Source organism: Solanum pennellii, chromosome 9, assembly GCF_001406875.1.
Source record: "Solanum pennellii chromosome 9, SPENNV200".
NCBI classification, from domain to species: domain Eukaryota; kingdom Viridiplantae; phylum Streptophyta; class Magnoliopsida; order Solanales; family Solanaceae; genus Solanum; species Solanum pennellii.
This window is the reverse complement of record NC_028645.1, coordinates 18,299,319-18,320,335: the sequence shown is the minus strand read 5'-3', so window position 1 is coordinate 18,320,335 and position 21,017 is coordinate 18,299,319.

Sequence of the window (21,017 nt, the reverse complement as noted above, 5' to 3'; positions counted from 1 at the left end):
AGAGAGAGAGAGAGAGAGAGAGAGAGAGAGAGAGAGAGAAAAAGAATTGCTTAAATCTTACGTAATGTACATTATTTATAGGCATTATACATAAATACGTCATATAAATTGGTTTCAACTGATATACACATATCTTACGTGATATAATATACGTAGAATGCCACGTAGGACAGAAAATTTCCATGTATAGATGTTGTGTAGGATGAATGTGTATGTTTCTTCAATTTTATACAAATGTCTACTCGTGCATATCCAATATTAGAAAGCATATATGCCAGTTAAGGCTAAATTAAAAGGCATATTTACTTATTATGCCTTATTTATTTATAGAGGGAGTCTTTTGAGCAGGCTGTGGCATAAAGGTGCAATTCTTTCTAATTTCTAACTTATGGATTTTTGTTAGATTTTTCAATAAAGATGAGTTTTGATCATGCATGCTCCACTTGACTCGCGGGAAGGGGACGAGGCTTGTATCTAATGAATTGGGCTGTGACCTAGCTAGTGCTAAGTGTGGTCACTAATTAGGCAGCTTGTTGAATTATGATGAATTATCGTTTTGATGATTAACAAACAAAAGTCAACTCAAGCTTTGTGTAAACAATCTACAAGCTCAAAATCGATCTCTATAAATAATATTTATTACATATCTAAAAGCTTAAAATAGATATGTATAAATAATATTTGTATTAAAATTAGCATACTTTACAAATTAAATGTTAGGACCAAAAATAGGCGTTATGCAAAAGCTAAGAAAGCAATTCTCGAAAGACCATGAGTAGACAAGAGGGAGTTGCTCAGATGGTAAGCATCCTTCACTTCCAACTTGAAGGTTGCGAATTCGAGTAACCAAGGAAGCAAAACGGGTGGGAGCTCCTCGGGAGCGTAAAAATAAAAATAAAGAGATTTTTTAAAAAAAAAAAAAACCATGAGTAAGAAGAAAAACAGAAGTCTATCAAAAGACACAAAAATTTAGCGTAATTAGTTAATCGACCTACGTCCACAAAGGAGATGACCAATCCACTATATAAATATGAGAGTACAAAATATAGGAGAAAATATCTTCAACCAATTCACTCTGAATACATGGGAATTCTCCCCTTAACCAAAATTCTCAAAGCCTCTAGGACTACATTGTGAATGTTGATAAAGTTAGAAGGAACAAGTCTCTATTTATAGAATGTTAAACCTTTCCTACAATAAAAAGGACTAGCCACTCCTAAGCCTTTTCCTAAAAAGGAAAACTTGTTTATGGTAAGAAACTAAGGGCAATCAATACCCAACAAATCTCCCCCTTGGCCTTAATTTCTGAAAATATAAATTTGTCCACCTTCTTCACATAATATTCAACAACTTGCATCTCATCTTCATAATCTCTTTAACAAAATCTATGTCTAAACCCTCAGAACTTCTCTGAAAAAATTTCTACAATAAAATTTTTTATTGTCAAATAGGTTGCGACCAGAACTACACCCATCAAGATGAACACTCAATTTAAACATAATTCAACCATTAAATCATTGAACCTGGATCCATCATTGGACCTGACTCTGATACCACTTGTTAGGACCAAAAATAAGGTTTTATGTCGAACCTAGTAAAGCAAACCTCGAAAGACCTTGAGTAAGAAGACAAACGAGAAATATATCAAAAGATACACTACTAGAAAACTGTAAATTACCTAGAGATTTTACTTGGAGATTATTTTCGCAGAAATTTCCTATGAATTTTCATGTGAAATTATGAAATTTCTTAATTCTAAACTTTTTTACCTGCAAAAAATATCTCCCCAAAAAAATTGTAGAAAATTTTGGCGCCATTTTTACAAATTTATTGCTGGGGAATTATTTAGGGAAAAAAATTTGCAAGTACCATTTTCATAGGTAAATTTGGAAGTTATGAAAAGAAATATTTTTAAATTTATTTGAAAGAAAATTTCCAAATAAATTATTTGCCAATCCAGTTAGAAATAATTTCTTAAAAACTAATCTTAAAATAATATATGTGGTATTACCTGGGTATTTATGTTCTACAAATTTTGTTGGAAATTTATTTCTTGAAGATTTACTTGGGAATTTTTTTTACTTGTAGAATTACTTGGGGATTTATTATTGTAAATTTGATTGGAAATTTTTTGAGGAATGCACACTTGAACTTTTTAAATATAATTTAACTGGAATATTTTTTTTAATCTATGAATTTGTTTTATTTGAAAACTTCGAGGAATATTTTTTTTAAATATATTTAACAAAATAAATAATTACAATAATATAAAAAATATTAATGACATTAGAATGAATTTTATTGTTAAATATTTACTCTAATTTAGATTGAATAAATTATTATACAATAAGATCAACCTAATATGGTGTTGGAACATTACTACAAATGTCATTTTAAATATTTTTAATGTATCATAAAAAAAACGATAATGCAGTTTTTTTCTTTTTTTTTTTTCAATTCATAAGATAGAAAGAATTAAAAGTAGTTATTTACCCAATAGAAAAATAACTATCATATATATATAACTATCATATATATATATATATACATATATATATATATATATATATATATATATATTAAATTGCGTATTATTATTTAATTCAAGCATTGTATAAATAAAAATAATCGATGATATACATTATTAGTGTGAAGTTAATTACTCTTTATTGATAAAATTATATTAAATGGAAAATAAATAAACTTTACTTGAATATCTAGTTGATATTTTTTATAAACATTAAAAATGACATAAATTCTCTATATAGTAAGTTATTAAATTATATTTATTTGCAAATATATAATTAAGTATGTTAAATAATATCAATTAAATTAAGAATACCTCAAATACCTAATAAAATATGCTATCAATTATTGATTATAACTTTCTTGCACTTTAAAGTTATAAATTTATTTATATTTCAATTATTTATTTATAAATACTTTGTATGGATAATTTAAATGTTGTCTATATTTAATATGCTTAGTTATAGATATTATCTCATCGGAAGTGTGAGCATAACATTTTCATGAATGATGGGTGGTAGTAATTTATTTTAAATATATAAACAATTGTCATGTTTCACTTTTTAAGAGTCAAATTACATGAATTTTAGCCAATGTTTAAGATATATTTTATTATCATATTTGTAGGAATTTTAAGAGGAATCATCAACAAGATGTGTACCTTGTAATTCAAAGCGAAAGTCGTCGATCTGCTTCGTTGACAAGTTGATACTCAAGTTCATCTTTGAATTACTAGGAAATAAAGATTTTGTTCACAAACTAGAAGTCTGCTTTTTGTGTGTTGATGAATCTGCCTAAGAAACTCAATAATTTTGTTTCTAGACCTGAAAACTTGGTTTTTAATTTTCTGTTTCACAAGGTTTTCCTCTCTGTTTTCACGTTTAACGTTCCACTTCTCATGTCTCATCACTCTGTCGGAAACTGCTCCCGCTAGGAGTCTTTAAAGAGGATTTGAACAATTACTTTGTAACTGTTCAGGCTTATCCTTTAAAGGATTTATCTTAATTAATCAATTAATTAAATGGATAAGACTTTAAAACAGATTGGGTTGATGAATCTGCGAAACTCAATATTTTTGTTTCTAAACCAGATAACTTGGTTTTTGATTTTCTGTTTCACAAGGATTTCCTCTCTGTTTTCACGTTTAACGTTCCACTTCTCACGTCTCATTACTCTGTCAGAAATTGCTCCCGCTAGGAGTCTTTTAAAGAGGATTTGAACAGTTACTTTGTAACTGTTCAGTCTTATCCTTTAAAGGATTTATCCTAATTAATTAATTAATTGGATAAGACTTCAAAAACACATTGGGTCGGATCGGTCCACATGGGTGATCCACGACCCAAAACTTACATCTCCCACTTCGCACATAGTGGACAAGACCCAAGTAAAAAACATTATATCAATCAGACACACAATTTATGCGACAAATAGTTCATGCGACCTGTGAACATGAAGAGCTTATCTTTATGTTTTTTCAAGCCCCGTTTATGAATTCAGTCACATGTGAAAAGAATTCAATACTATTAAAGAATACTATTACTCACAATACCCAGACGTCATTCACTACTTCGGTAGTTACTTATTCGATTCCACAACCTCTTAAAGAGGTGAACTCGAGTTTATGTTTAACTTTATACACAAAATTACACTTGTGTAATATTCAGCTTATGTATACAAGTTAAATTGTTCATTTCAATCATCTTCCCTTTCTACTCGAATCTATCTGTTCCATATCAACTGCTTTCCTAGACATGTACTGCATTGCCGAATCGCTCATGACTACTAGTAACATGCTAAAGTAGCAACAATGATTGAAACTTCAAGAAACAGCAAAGGTCAAAGGGTATTTCATTGAAAAGTTGATTTAACTTTTCTGGGTATCACACAATGAAGAAGCAGGGAATATTCTTTCATTGACTCATTGATCGCTAGACACACGTGGTATGATACACGTGCTACTATGTTAACACCTTAAATTGGTGTATGTGTCTCATTCTATTGATTATTCAACATCGTATAGACCTTGGTCTAAACATCTCCAGATGTTTAACCCTAGTTTCTCTCTTCAGTGATCTTTAAGCACATTTCCTGGAGAAACTTTTGTCTGGATCATAAAACAAGTCATAAAATGGTGGTGAAATTCATCTCTTCACGTTCTCCGGCGTAAGAGGCGATTGCTAGTGTGAGAGAGTCAATCTCGTGACTTGTTTGACACATTATATTTCTCACATATTATCATATACGTACTATATTTGTACATAAATTCAATAATTTTATATAAAAGAAATATCTAACAATCAAGTCAGTTTACAATACTGAAATATCATCATACTTAAGTAAACCTAGAGCCTTAACATGTTTTTTAAACAAGTCTCTAGAGATGGACTTAAAAAAAATCAACTACCATTTCACGTGTATGAATGTATTGTAAAGTTATTTCTTCACTTGCCACTATGTCTCTCACAAAGTTATACTTGATGTCAATGAGATTGGTTCTTCTGTGATACTTAGGATCCTTTATGTACACGATAGTGGCTTGACTATCATAATGTAGAATTATTGGACCTCAGAAATTCTTTGTAATATTCAAATGTTCAAAGAATCTTTATGACCAAATAGCTTTTTGTAATGCGCTCACACATGCCACAAATTCAGATTCCATGGTTAAAAGAGTTGTACAAGTTTGCTTCTTACTTTTCCATGAAATAGTACCACCATTTAGTAAAAAGGCAAAAACGGATGTTGATTTTCTATCATCCTGGTCATCAGTCCAATCATTATCTATATAACCTTTTATGAATAAATTAGATCCACTATAACACAGTATATGATCTGCAGTTCTCTTCATATATCAAAAGATTCTCTTTACTGCTTTCCAATGATCTTTTCTAATATAGGATTGATATCTGCTAAGTAGGCTCACGACATAACAAATGTCTGGGGGAGTACACATCATAACAGACATCAAACTCCTGATATACTAGAATAAGGAACTTGAGACTTGTTTTTCTATTGACCCATTGATTTACGTTTAACTTTAAGAATTCATTTATTCCCAATAGCTTAACGTTCGTTAGGAAGGTCAACTTGATCAGACTTTGTTGGTTTTCATAAACTTTAATTCTTCTTTCATTACTTTTAAGCATTCATCCCCTTTAGGGCTTGATAAAGCCTCTATTACAGAATGATGTCCATCAAATTCCGTATGAGATACCAAGAAAATATAATCTTCAATTTCATAAGATCGTTTAGGTACACCTTTTCTTGTACTCTTACAGATTTGAAGTTCAGATTCCTCTAAAGAATTTTGTGATTCATAGCTCCCACTTGGACCAGGAATCATTTCTTGATCCATTGAATTATCAAGTATGTTTGACAACATTATCTGATCTTCTGAATTCAATATTTCGTATAGAGGTTGAGATTCTTAACTCCCACTTAGTCCAGGAATCAACTCTTGATCCATTGAATTATCACGTATGTTTGACAACATTATCAGATCTTCTATAGTCAACATTTCGTACAGAGGTTCAACTTCATTCATATATCTGTTAAAGCACTCAAGTGCTTTAATGAAGTATGAAGCACCAGATCTTGCCTTCACATTCGTTGGACCTTAATTATTAATTGTAGTGGGAATTCAACTCTCTTAGTCTCTCAAATAGTTTACGCGTAATCTTTCCAGCAAGACAATTTTCATAGCTTGGCATTTCAATTTTGGCGCAAGAACCTAAATTCCCTTCCTTTGCCAACTATTTCATTCAATCTTGCCCTATATAATCTATCCTAGCATACCATGTCTGTTATTGACATATGATTAGGCAAGAATTTTAATAATGGCCAAATACATAAACATATCCCTAAATTTATTGGGTTTTTTCCTCAGGTACCTCAACTACGTTATTTTCCTATTGAATCATTGAACTCCCATAATTTGTTTCGTTTAAACAAACATCGTTGTCTGATGTAGAACCAGATTTGTGAGGGGTATTGATAGAGGATACATATGTTGTTCCCCAACTCATTAGTCCAATTGATAGTGAAAGTGTTCGAGAATAATTGTGTTTTACTTAAGTCATTTGAACACATTAGAAAACAAATTCGACTAACACGGTTTGTCTTCATTCATTTAATCAAAATTATTACAATTCGAACACAATTGAAGGCATTTACAATAGAAAAGCCGATCAAAATCAACCAACAGTGTTTTAAAGGAACAAATTATGTGTGGTTCAATGATCAATAGAAAAATGACGTAGTTGAGGTACCTGAGGAAAAAAACCAAACAAGTTTAGGGATCTGTTTATGTATTTGGCCTTTAATAATTATCCATGTGACATACACATATAAGCAAATCAATTCTCATAAAGTTTTCATATTTAAATGTAAACTCGAAAGATACTTAAGTATCCATTCATCATTTACAATTAAATATTTAACCAATATTTGAAATTAACTTCTTAATGTGTATTCTAATTTGTTTTAGACTATAATCACACATATTTGTATGTCTAATCATTAAATACCATATAATATTGTGAAATAGAATACTCATTCACTCATCCAAAGTAAAAGAGAATAAAACTCAAAATATTAAAGCATACTTAAAGATGTTCACTTCAAGGTTTAATAAAAAAATTACAATAATAAAAAAATTATTCTAATAAGAATGGGAGTATGTGAATACATCGTGGGTGAAGTTTTACCCACTTAACTCCTATTTTTACATAGTATTTTCATAATTCTTCATTATTCCCAATTTCAATTCTAACTTGATTTAGTTCATTCTTCCAGTATTCTGGCAAGAAATGATACAAAACATCAACACCCTTCTCTTTCTGAAACTTAACTTTCACTTTCATAAAGTTTTTCAAATTTTTTGACAAAGATTTGGAGGAATCCTATTAAACAATCAAGGGGTCCATCTTCAATGATTTAAACTCTCTTAGATCTTTTTCTCTTTTTCTTTGAATGCTCAAAGACTCAATCTCTCTTAGCTCTTTTTCCCTTTTTCTTCGAATGATCCTTTCATTCCTTAACATACTTTGTATCTCTTTTGGGACACCAATCTATATGACTTCTCGCCATCTGAAATACGTTTTACGGCGGATTGCTCTTTGACCTCGTCCTTTTGCTCTACTTTGAGAACTCTCATTAGGAGTAATTTGAGCATGTTCCTTTTCAGCCACATCTGAAATTGGAACAAAAAAATATGGTTAAACCATTTAATGTGACAACATATGTCACAAATTTCTCATAAAAGGCAAGCAACTGTTTAAGGAAAATTAGGACAAAACGAATACACAAGACCAATAAGATCTTAAAGAGGATGTATAAAAAAATTTCTGAATAGGACTCTAATCTCAATCCAAAAAAAATTCTTATATAAAATTTTTTTTTTCTGCCCAACTTAAAAAATTCATATCGTACTCGTTTTAAGTCTTCTCTATTATAATATATTTTCGGAAAGCTTAAAACGAGTAGATCATAAAAGATTTAAGTCTACATCCAAAAACTGCACAATAAATTTTCAGATTGATCCAGAGAGATGCAATTTTTTTTTCGGAAAACTGTAAAAAAAAAAGAACCAATTTTTCAACAATTCGTATTTAACTCATTTTTATTCCATTTTCTATTATAATATTTTTTTGAAAAGATATGCGCAACTAGATTATGATCAAATAAGTTTCGATCAAAAACATCTTTCAAACAATTTCTAAATTGCTATTAAACACAAGAAATTTTTTTTTAATAAATTTTTTTTGCAAAGTTATTTTCATAGTAGGACAAGTAATCTTATCTCTTTCATTATTCATAATCAAATATAATTTTGAATCCTATTTTTCATATTATTAATCCACAATAAAAAAACGTCAAATAAACATTTAACATTATTCAAATATTTATTCTTCTTTCTATTCACTGATTTTTAAAAGAAACATACTCAATTTATTTTCTTATAAACATACGAAGTGAATAGCCAAGAAGTCAACGTATAATGAGATTAATAACAATGACTCTGATACCATTGTAGGAATTTTAAGAGCAATCATCAACAAGATGTGTACCTTATAATTCACAGCGAAAGTCGTCGATCTGTTTCGTTGACAAGTTGATACTCAAGTCCATCTTTGAATCACTAGAAAACAAAAATTTTGTTCACAAACTAGAAGTCTATTTTTGTGTTGATGAATCTGCCTAAGAAACTCAATATTTTTGTTTCTAGACCTGAAAACTTGGTTTTTGATTTTCATTTTCAATTTCACTAACGTTCCACTTTTCACGTCTCATCACTCTGTCGGAAACTGCTCCCACTAGAAGTCTTTTAAAGAGGATTTGAACAGTTACTTTGTCACTGTTCAGTCTTATCCTTCAAAGAATTTATCCTAATTAATTAATTAATCGGATAAGACCTTATAACAGGTTGGGTCGGGTCGATCCACATGGGCGACCCACGACCCAAAACTTACAATATTAATATGAGATAAAGTACAAGTACATTGTAGAATTTATGAATAACTAAATGGTATTTAAATAGTCAATTTAATTAATGAAATTTTGCTTTAAAATTAATCAGATAGGAGATAATAATTAATTCGTTAAGGAATTTATTTAAATATCTTCTTACGGCTTTACTTGTGAATAAATTGGTAAGAAAATTCATTTTATCTTTTGCATTTTTTGTAAGAAAAATAGCAAGTAATTTACCTGCGAAATTTAAATTCCTTGGTAAATTAGTTGGAGATTTTGAAATTCGTAGGAAATAATTACCTAGCAAGGTTTTGCCTTCAAATTATGTTTTATAGGAAAATCCACAGGAAATTCATTTTTTTGCGAATTTTCGTGCATAGTTCGCAGGAAAATTCTCATGTAATTCACACTTTGCTTGCAGTGACAAGAATTTAACGTAATTCAATCAATCGACCTACTTGCACAAAGGAGATGAACAATCCACACTATATAAATATGAGAGTATAGAATATACGCAAAAGTATCTTCAACCAATTCACTCACAATAAATGGGAGATTCACATAAGTAATAATATAATACTTGTGTCCCATAATTTTTTTTCCTAACCATGACTCTCAAAGCCTCTAGAACTACATTGTCAATACTGATTAAGTTAGAAGGAACAAACAATTACTTATAGAGTTCTTAACTTTTTCCTACAAGAAAAAGACTAGTCACTCTAAGCATTTTCTTAAAAAAAATAAATTAACCTATTTTTGACTAAAAAATAAACAATCTCAAAGCAATTAATACCCAGTACAAAATAGCGTAAAAATAAAGTGACACATGGAATAGGATTTGGTTAGACAAAATTGGATACTTGGACATTGCATTTGGTGCTTCTTATTGGCTCCATTAATTTGTTTCCCATTTCCTTAAGGCTTAATTAGATGATTGACTCTTGTCTATTTTAGATTTTAAAGACAGATTAAGTTAAAGCAAACATATTAATTACATGTGTAAATATTATCTATGGAAATTTTGTAGGTTACCTTTCATATCTTTTGCAGATTGTAAATTAAAATATTTATGAATAGAAGTCAAGTCTATGTCCCCACTCCCCTCCCCTCTTTCGGTTGTGTTTTGCATTAATTGAAATTTGAATGAGCAAGATTTCAAAGGCCTAATCAAGTTATCCTCGTTTAATTTTCTATTCAATGTTTCCCAACCTGTACTTGTGTAGGTATAACTCAGCAAACCGTTCATCAATTTGGTATTTGTACATGAAGTTATGCTCATTTTATATTATTAGACATTGTCTTACTGCGTGTCTGGGCATTTTCCGTGTGATAGCGCACCAAGGTAGCGGCTACTGCTTTCTTGTGCGCCCGAGCACTATAATGCGCCTCAATAGTATATCAAATGCCTTAGAGTTCACCTCCTTCGTTTAAAGAGTCATCCTAGAAAGAGAAGTTCTCAAGAAACTAACTTTCTCCAAGGTTCATCTTGTAAGAATGATGGACAACTAAATGATTGTATATATTAACATAATTATATAGCGATATAAATTAGCATGATTATATACATTTGTTCTAGAATCAAAAGAATAAACATTGTGATAGAATAGCTTATTTGGAGGGATAGCAAGAAAAACTTAGAGCGATTGAATAGGAGATTTGTAGAGATAGAATAGTTGATCTTTAGGAATAGGAATGACTTATCTTTAGGGATGTGTAGTCTTTATTTTCTCTATATAATGGAAAGATTCTCTCACTTTGAGAGACATTTAGCATAAAATTGAAAAGGTATTAGAGCCTTCTCTTGGCTAGTTTCATAAAGTCATCTATGCTTCCTTCTAAAATTATTTTGAGAATCTTGATTTTTGGTTGACTGTTCATCGACAATCAGTCCTATCACCTGAAATTTTGTTCTTGGTCATTCTAGATGCTTTTTTGAGTCTTTGTACATTTCATAACTATTCAAAAGCATGAATTCACATCACTTTATATCCTTCGTTGTTCGTTTTACTAGAAAAAAATATTCCTCTTGGGAGTTTTAGTTTCAGTTTCAGTTGTTTGTCACCGGCAAAGAACTATTGGCCCATATAGATGAAAGTGATCATGCTCCTACTGATGCAATAAAGCTAGATGAATAGAAGATTAAAGATGATCGGGTGATGACATAGATTCTAGGGTCAAGTGGTTGTCTTATTTTTCTTAATATTAGGTCGTATAAGATAATAGTGAGATTACTTACAAATGGTTTACAACCAAGATAATAGTGCAAGACACTTTCAATTACAGTATGAAATTGCTAATTACTCTGAAGGAGGTCTTTCTGGATTTCAAAACTTATGGTTTGAATTTACATATGTTTTCTATGCCAAAATACCTGCTGAATCTCTATCAGTGATTCATACAGTTCATGAGAAAAGCAAGTGCGACCAATTTTCATGAAATTACGCTCCAACTTTAAGAGTGTTCGTTCTAACTTGATGAATTGTAATCCATTTCCCTCTTTGAATGTTTGGTGTAGGGAATTACTTCGTGAAGAGCAACGTCTTGTCATTCAAAATGCTTTTAAGAAATAAAGTGATGTCACAGTTGCATTTGCTGCTCAAGGTAAATAAAAGGGGCATGGATATGAGTAGAACTCAATTCTACAGTTGCAAGGAATATGATCTTATTGCTAGAAATTGTATCAAGAAGTTTTGTAATTATTGTAAACAACAAGGACTCATTATCAAAGAGTGTCCCACACACCCTCAAAATTGTAGGATCAATTTATATCAAGATGGGATAAATGGTTCCACTAATGATAACTCACTTACTCTTGAAATGATATAACAAATGATCGTGTCAGCCTTTTCAGCATTGTGATTAAACGGTAATGATGTTACATATAATTTTTGGATTGTTGATTCAAGTGTTTCCAATCATATGACCAACTCAACAAGGATCCACAAAATGTTCGTAAGTATCAAGGTCCATCACAAATACAGACTGTCAATGGTTGTAATTTACCCATTACCAAGGTTGGGGACATTACTCCAACTTTCAAGAATGTTTTTGTTTCACCAAAAGTCTCAACTAGTCTTATTTCAGTTGGACAAATGATAAATAGCAATTGTGATGTGAATTTTTCTCATAATGATTGTCTTGTCGGGGATCAGGTGTAGGGGACGATAATCGTGAAGGGGCCTAAAGTTGGATGATTGTTTCTAATAACAGATAGTATTAAATAAATAGTATAAAATAATATTAGTATTTACTGTGTACTAATCCTAGTCCTATTAGGATTAGTACTCCTTAATCCTAGTCCTATTAGGATTAGTACTCCTTCCTATATCTCCTATATATATCTCCCATGTATTCCCTTAACACTTTAATACAATCAATATTCCTTCATGGTATCAAGAGCCAGAAAACCTAGATCTTCTTTTCTCTAGGTTTTTTTTTCTCTCTTTAGGGCACCGATCGTTCCCTCTCTTCTCTTGGGCGGCGGCAGCCATGACAACCGAGGTGGATCCTCTCGATTCACTTCCTTCTGGCGTTAAACTCCTTCTCAGGCATCTTCATGCCCTGATTCCCGAAAAATTATCAGACATAAATTACCCTACATGGAAAATCACCGTTCTTACAGCCCTTGAGGCCAATTACCTTCTCAAATACGTCGATGGAAGCACAGAACCGCCGCCGGCAGTCATCACCGCCACGGACAAATCAGAAAAAACCAATCCGGCCCATGCCGCCTGGAAAGCCGTGGATGGCCAGATCCGATCATGTTTGATTGCGGTCATCTCTCCCACGGTTCAGAAACACGTCCGATCCTACACAACTGCTTCAGCCCTGTGGACGGCCCTCGCAACACGCTATGCATCAATTTCCCACTCTCATATTTTTCAATTGCGTGATCGTCTCCACACAATTACCAAAGGCACGAAAACTATGGCGGAGTATTTAGACGAGGTCTCCACCATCATCACAGCCCTCGACACCGTGAACGAAATCATTCCCGAAAAAGATCTCGTCATGTGCGTCGTTCGGGGGCTCCCATCAGCTTACTCCTCCATTAAACAGGCGGTTCGCATCAGTCCAACGCCCGTTGACCTGGCTACTCTCTCCTCGTGGCTAAAAAGTGAAGAAATCAACGTGGATCTGGAGAGCAAACTTCTTCTCCGAGAAGCCGCTGTTATGGAGCCGGCCACCGCCCTCACCGCAAGCCAGAACTATCGCGGGGGGCGTGGTGGCGGCCGGCAGGGGAGCCGCGGCGGCTACGGCAGAAACAGCGGAGGCCGCGGGCGCGGCGGTCGGCAGGGCAGTCGTCCGCCGTACGACGGTCAGCAGCACGGCAGCAACAACAGCCTGCACTCCTTCGGCAGCGGCGGGCAGTCATCTTCCAGCGGCGGGCAGGGCACTTACGAGCGGGATCGTCCAACTTGTCAAATCTGTCAGAAAACAGGACACACCGCTGTTCGTTGCTGGTTTCGGTATGAGGAGAGCCGAAATAGTGATAACCGTGCCAATTATGCATCTCAAGCCGGCCCTTCCTCTGAATGGCTGTTGGATACTGGGGCCAACATGCACGTTACTTCTGATCTATCCAAGCTTAACGCTCCAAATCCATATCATGGCTCCAATGGTATTACTGTTGGCAACGGTGAGTCCCTTAATATTTCTCACACTGGCACGGGTACCATTAAAACCCCCACCGCTATCTTTCACCTAGGTAACCTTACCCACGTCCCTTCTATTAAATCCAATCTCCTTTCAGTTCACCAATTCACAAAAGACAATAATTGCTCACTCTTGTTCACCTCTAATGATTTTCAGATCCTAGACAATACTACCAAGAGGGTGATTTTTCAGGGCCCCTGTGAGCATGGTCTGTACGTTCTTCCTGGCACAAGTTCGTCTGCCCACCCAGTTTCAGAAAGCGTTCCTGTGGCTCCGGTGGCTCTTTCGGCTGATGGCCACAGTCTGTTGTGGCACAGTCGTCTGGGTCACCCGTCTACTCAAATAATAAATTCTTTAATGTCTCAATTAGGTTTTTCTTCCATTCATGTAAACAATTGTGACTCCTGTTCAATTGCTAAATCTCATAAATTACCTTTTACTTTATCTGAGAAGCGTACAACTGCACCTTTTCAACTTATTCATTCTGACCTATGGGGTCCTACTGCTGTTCCTTCATTTGCTGGTTTTCGCTATTATATTTGTTTTGTGGATGATTTTACAAAATACACTTGGTTGTACCCACTAAAACACAAATCACAGGCATACACCACCTTTGTCACTTTTGAAAAAATGGTCAAAACACAATTCAATTCTCATGTTAAACTTTTTCGAAGTGACAATGGAAAGGAATATGTCAATAACATCTTTGGCCAGTTTCTGCAATCCCTGGGAATTATACATCAAACCTCCTGTCCATACACTCCCGAACAGAATGGGGTGGCTGAGCGTAAGCATCGCCATCTCATTGAAACGGTGGTTACTCTTCTACATCAATCTCATCTCCCTGTCTCCTTTTGGGTAGAAGCTCTAGCCACCGCAAACTACCTCATTAACAGAATGCCCAGTCACACTCTCTCCAACAAATCACCCTATCAACTCCTTTACCAAGAACTTCCCAATTATACCAACCTCCGCGTCTTTGGGTGTCTTGCCTACCCTTGGCTACGCCCTCATATTACTCACAAATTACAACCCCGATCCCGTCCTTGTATTTTTTTGGGCTATCATCCTACCTCCAAGGGTTATCGCTGTCTTGACCCACAAACTCATAAAGTCTACATATCTCGTCATGTCAAATTTGTCGAAAATGAGTTTCCCTACGAGTCTATTTCCTCCTCCACAAATACATCATTCATTGGCGTCCTTCCCCTTTTTCCAACATACTCACAGGGTCCCTCACCACCTTCCCCCACACCTCCACCCACTACCCAACCACCCCTCATCACCCCTTCGACCGTCACCCACAATACACCCGCAACCACCACCCACACTCACAACCAACCCGAACCACCCCATACCCACAACATCTCCAGCCCGATCCGTTTTGGGTCCTTCCCGGCCACCCCCGAATCACCACCGCCCGTGCCACCCCCCAATACTCATCCCATGTTAACCCGTGGCAAAGCCGGTATCTTTAAACCCAAAACCTTTCAGGCTACCATACTACCAAATACACCCCTTCCCGATAGTGAACCAACAACCTACTCTGTTGCCTCAAAAAATGCTTATTGGCGTCATGCTATGGATGACGAGTTTAAGGCTTTGACTGATCAGAAAACTTGGGTTCTTGTACCTAAGCCCCATGGGCGGCACCCAGTGGGCTGTAAATGGGTGTACAAAATTAAACACAATGCGGATGGCAGTATTTCCAGGTACAAGGCTCGTTTGGTTGCTAAAGGCTACAATCAGGAGTATGGGCTTGATTACTCCGAGACATTCAGTCCTGTTATTCGGCAGGAAACCATTCGCCTGGTACTGTCACTCGCCGTGCGCAACAATTGGCTCATCAATCAGTTGGATGTTTCCAATGCTTTTCTTCATGGCATGCTTGATGAAACTATCTACATGACGCAACCACCGGGCTATGTTGATCCCCGCTTCCCTCAACATGTTTGCAAACTCCAGAAGTCTCTGTATGGGCTCAAGCAAGCCCCCCGTGCTTGGTACACACGTCTGAAAACGTTCCTCCAGGGACTCGGCTTCACGTGTTGCGTACACGACACGAGTCTGTTTACTCGACATTCAGCACACGGTACAGTCATTCTTCTTGTCTATGTAGATGATATCATTATTACAGGCTCTACTGCAGCTCTCATTCAGGATGTCACTCGAGCTATGCATACTACCTTCAAAATGAAGGACCTTGGCCCGTTACATTATTTTCTGGGAATGGAGGTTTCTCGGACAGGCAGCGGCTTGTTTCTTCATCAGTCAAAATATGCTCGAGATCTGTTGCAGAAAGCTGGACTGGAAAAATGCACCAGTCAACCAACACCGATGGCAGTCTCTTCGTCTACGAATGGAGCCGACACCCCCTTTGCCGATATCACCCACTTCCGCAGCCTCATTGGGGCTCTACAGTATCTGGCCATTACCCGTCCTGACATCCAGTTTGCTGTCAACCGAGTTGCTCAGCGCATGCATCAACCAAGTGAACATGATTACCATTGTCTAAAACGCATTCTCAGGTACATTTTTGGCACTCTTGGTCGTGGTTTACTCATTCGACCCGGGGACTTGGAGCTTCGGGGTTTCTCAGATTCAGATTGGGCGAATGATAAAAATGACAGAAAATCTACATCGGGGTTTCTCGTTTTTTTGGGACCGAACCTGATCTCCTGGTGTACAAAAAAACAACCCAAGGTCTCTCGGTCCTCGACTGAAGCTGAATACCGCGCCCTTGCTCTTCTTGCTGCTGAGACCATGTGGGTCACATATATTCTTCGCGAACTCCGCGCCACTCACACTGTTCCTGCTCTCTATTGTGACAACAAATCAACCATCTGTGTGGCCAAGAATTCCGTCCTACACACCAGAATGAAGCATGTTGATACCGATTGTCTCTTTGTTCGCGATGAAGTTCAGGCCGGCACCATGACTGTGCAGTATGTACCCACTGAAGAACAACCGGCTGATATTCTCACCAAGCCTCTCCCGAGCCGACAGCACGATTACCTCAGTTCCAAGCTTCCGTTCGCTTCCGCTCAGCTCAGCTTGAGGGGGGATAATAACAGATAGTGTTAAATAAATAGTATAAAATAATATTAGTATTTACTGTGTACTAATCCTAGTCCTATTAGGATTAGTACTCCTTAATCCTAGTCCTATTAGGATTAGTACTCCTTCCTATATCTCCTATATATATCTCCCATGTATTCCCTTAACACTTTAATACAATCAATATTCCTTCAGTTTCCTATACACTTTTCAGTTTCTTCCGTTATATCTTTTGTTTCTACTTCTACTGCTTGTAAGAGCGAGGTTTGCCATAAGCGTCTAGAACATTCAAATCTATTCTGTTGTCTCATTTATCAAATTCTCGCTTATTGGAAAATAAAAATCAAATTTCAGTTGCTTCCATTGATTGTTCTACATGTAAATTAGTCAAAAGTAAAACTCTTCCTTTCCTAATTTTGGTAGTCTTGCAACAAAGTGTTTTGATGTCATTCATAGTGATGTTTGAAAATTTTCACCAATTATATCTTATGCTCATTTCAAATATTTTGTGACATTCCTAAATGATTATAGTTGGTTTACATGGGTGTATTTTCTTCTATCCAAATTTTGAGGTATTTTTCACGTTCAAGATATTTTTGGTTTATATTGAGACTCAATTTTCTACGTGCATCAAATTATTAAGATCTTATTCTGGTGGAGAATATATGTCTTATGAATTCAAAAAATTCTTGCTTGATAAAGGAGTTGTCTCATAACACTCTTGCATATATAAACCACAACAAAATGGAGTTGTTGAACGAAAATTTCGTCTTCTTTTAAATGTCACTCGTACTTTATTGATTGAGTCATCTGTACCATCTAAAAATTAGGTGGACGCTTTGTCTAATTCTATCAATTTAATTAATAGATTGTCATCTAAGTGCTAAATCCATGAGTCTCTAATTTTAGTCTTTATCACCAAAATTCTAATTATAGTGATTTTCATACATTTGGTTGTATTTGTTTTGTGCATTTGCTCCTTCACAGCGCAATAAACTTTCTGTACGGTCTACTAAATGTGCTTTTATGGGTTATAGTACTTCACAAAAAGGTTAATTTTATTTTTTTTCTATGATCCATGTTCCCACAAATTTTGTACTTCTAGAAATGTTATTTTCTTTGAGAATCGATATTTCTTTCCTATTATTGTAGATTCATCTTCTATTTCTCCTCTTCTTTCTACTTTTGAGGACTTATCATCTTCTTTTAAGAGGTTCAAACCTGGATTTTTGTATGAACTATATAACCATTACTCGGTCCGATATCTCTTTTGCAGTTCAACAAGTTAGTCAATTTATGCAGGTTTGCAGTCATCTCCACTTGGTGGTTGTTCGTCGCATCATTCGATATCTTTTAGGAACATCTACTCGTGGATTGTTCTTTTCCAATTGTTTATCCTATTCTTGTTAATGCTTTTAGTGATTCTAATTGGGTGGAATGTCCTGATACTCGTCGTCTAGTCTCTGATTGATGCATATTTCTAAGAGAGTCATTGATATCTTGGAAGAGTAAAAAGAAAGATCATGTGTCAAAATCTTCAACAGAGGCTGAATATTGATCTATGTCTACTGTTTTCTCTGAGGTTGTATGTCTTCGTGGATTACTTACTGAGATTGAATTTTTTCAATCTCATCCTACTCCTCTCCACGCTGACAATATAAGTGTTATTCAGATTGCTATTAATCCAACTTTTCATGAGTGAACCAAACGCATTGAAGTGAATTGTCATTATATACAAGAAATTGTGGATAAAGGAGATTACTTTTCCACATATGTCCAATGATCTTCAAATAGTTGATGCGTGTATAAAATCATTCCACGACAACTCCATTAGATTCTAGTAGGCAAATTGATGCTTCTTGATCCACCAACATCAATTTGAGGGGGGATATGAGCATAATGGACAACTAAATGCTTGTATATATTAAGTAATTATATAGTAATATAAATTAGCATGATCATATACATTTTTTGTAGAATTAAAAGAATAAATATTGTTATAGAATAGCTGATTTGGACGGATAGCAAGGTAGATTTAGAGGGATTGAATAGAAGATTTGTAGCTATAGAATAATGTTGACACCCAATTTTGATCCTCCACAATATAATATAATAATTATGTTTCTTCAATTTCAAAAAATTTAGGATAATTAGTTTTATAAAAAAAATTAAAATAAATATAATTTGCAACTTATTATAGTTTCATCTTTTTTTCATAATTTGAAATAATATGTTTGTTCTACATAGTTATATATATTAATATATTTCAAGAATATTCGAAAATCATCTCAAAAGATTTTGCTTAATTAAATATTCAATAATTTATGTTTTTGAGTTAATAGTTTATAATTGAGTTAATTATTTTATTTTATTAAGATAAATTCATCTCATTTAATAATTAGTTGAATTTACTAATTTAGTCAATTCGACTAAGTTGTTAATTTTAATTGGCTATAAGTGAAATTCAATAGGTCATTTCATTCCTCTTAAACTCTCTTTTAAGACCAAATTTTTGGCCCATTTACTGATAAAATCAGCAGCGCATTTTCCCTTCATATTCACTTCAAGCCAACCCAACTCATTTTGCCAAATATTTACAGCCCACCATCTTCCTCCAAAATTCAGCCCAAACGCGCAACCCATATTTCTATGACCCGACCCGACCCAACCCTCCCTCGTCTTCTTCACGCAATAACAGCGAAGAACACTGTGAAACCCGGAAACTGGCCCACCCCTCTACTTGTTTGCCTAGAAATTCCAAAAAAAGCGGTGCCAACAGTACCATCGCCATTTGTTTTTTTCGCCTTTTCTTTTTACTGTTGGTCTCGAAATGGAGCAAAGAAAATTCAAACTCTTTCTTTCAAAAATCTAACGGAAACCAACCCCAAATTCCTCTTTCTTTCTTTAATTTCGGGGGCAGAAAAGTAGAGTTATAGAAAGAACAGAGTTGGTGGTTGGGTATTTTAGATACTGATTTTGGTTATTAAATTCTGGGCATAGTTGATATGTCGTATCTGTGTTGTATAACATTTCTGTTGTCGTTTCTAATTCTGCTATTTTCATGCCTAGCTTCGCTGCTCCGCTATGGTAATTTTAAGGCTATCCCTCACTTGTTTGAATGTTGTTTAATACTCATGTGTATGTATAAGTTTTCACTGACTTGTTGATTATCTTATATTTTTTGGCATATCAACTCATTGTTTGATTATGGTCTTATGTGCCTTTAATTTGCTTATCCATTTGCTAAAAATGAGGCTTAGTAGTATAAGCAGTTTGATCACTATGACTTGCTTTTAATTCTTCTTTTTCCATTTGCATTTGTCAAACTCATGGTCACTGCTAGCCCCTTTGCTTTGTTGATGACTTCTTTTCCTTTATATTTATTACTTGTTGTTCGGCTAATCCTCCTTTATTGGTGGTTGGGAGATATTATTATTGGATGCTAATTCTTATCTTTTTTTTTTTTTTGCACGTGAATCCCTCCCGAGTTCATGGTGGACCTCTCTGTTGCATCTTCAAGATGAGCCATCAGGCTCAATTTTATCTTTTATCGAATCAGTCAATCTTGAAAAATCGGTGTACAAGGCTGGAGTCGAAATACAAGCCTCCAATGTGGGCTGTATAATTCTATATACATCGATATACAGATCGGGTAAAGCAAGTTACAGGAAGAAATCGAATAACATGTTGCAGCGGCTGAAATAGGTTGTATATATTTGATATGCAGTCCGATATACAAGAAAATGGGTTAAAATACAGCCCAGATACATCAATATATATTTGTTGTATACACAGGTGTTTGGTAGCAAAAATGGGCCCAAAACTCAAATCTTTTTGTGCAGCAGGTCCAGGAAAGTCAATGGGCTGACACCCATTATTTGCAGCTGGCCCATTTTCTAGACTTAGGGCAGGTTGGGTACAAAAGCCCAAAAGTTTGATTTTATTTCGTCGTTTCTTATAATTTGTTTATTGTATTAACTCTTAGGGTGTGTTTGGTATGAAGAAAAATACATGGAAAATGTTTTTCTGGAAAACAAGTAGATTTTGAACTTATTTTCTCATGTTGGGTTGGTGAGTAGAAAATATTTTTCGGAAATAACTTTTATTGTTTTATTTATGAATGAAAAATGCTTTTGAGAGACATCTTTTATTTTTACTAGAGTAGAAAATAATTTATAAAATTGAAAATATTTTTTAAAAACAATTTTTATTTGGAGTGGTGGTGGGGGGTGGGGGAGGGGGAAGGAGTGAAAAAATAAAAAATTGAACTTTATAGTATTTTTAAAAAATAAAATTAATTTTTTTAG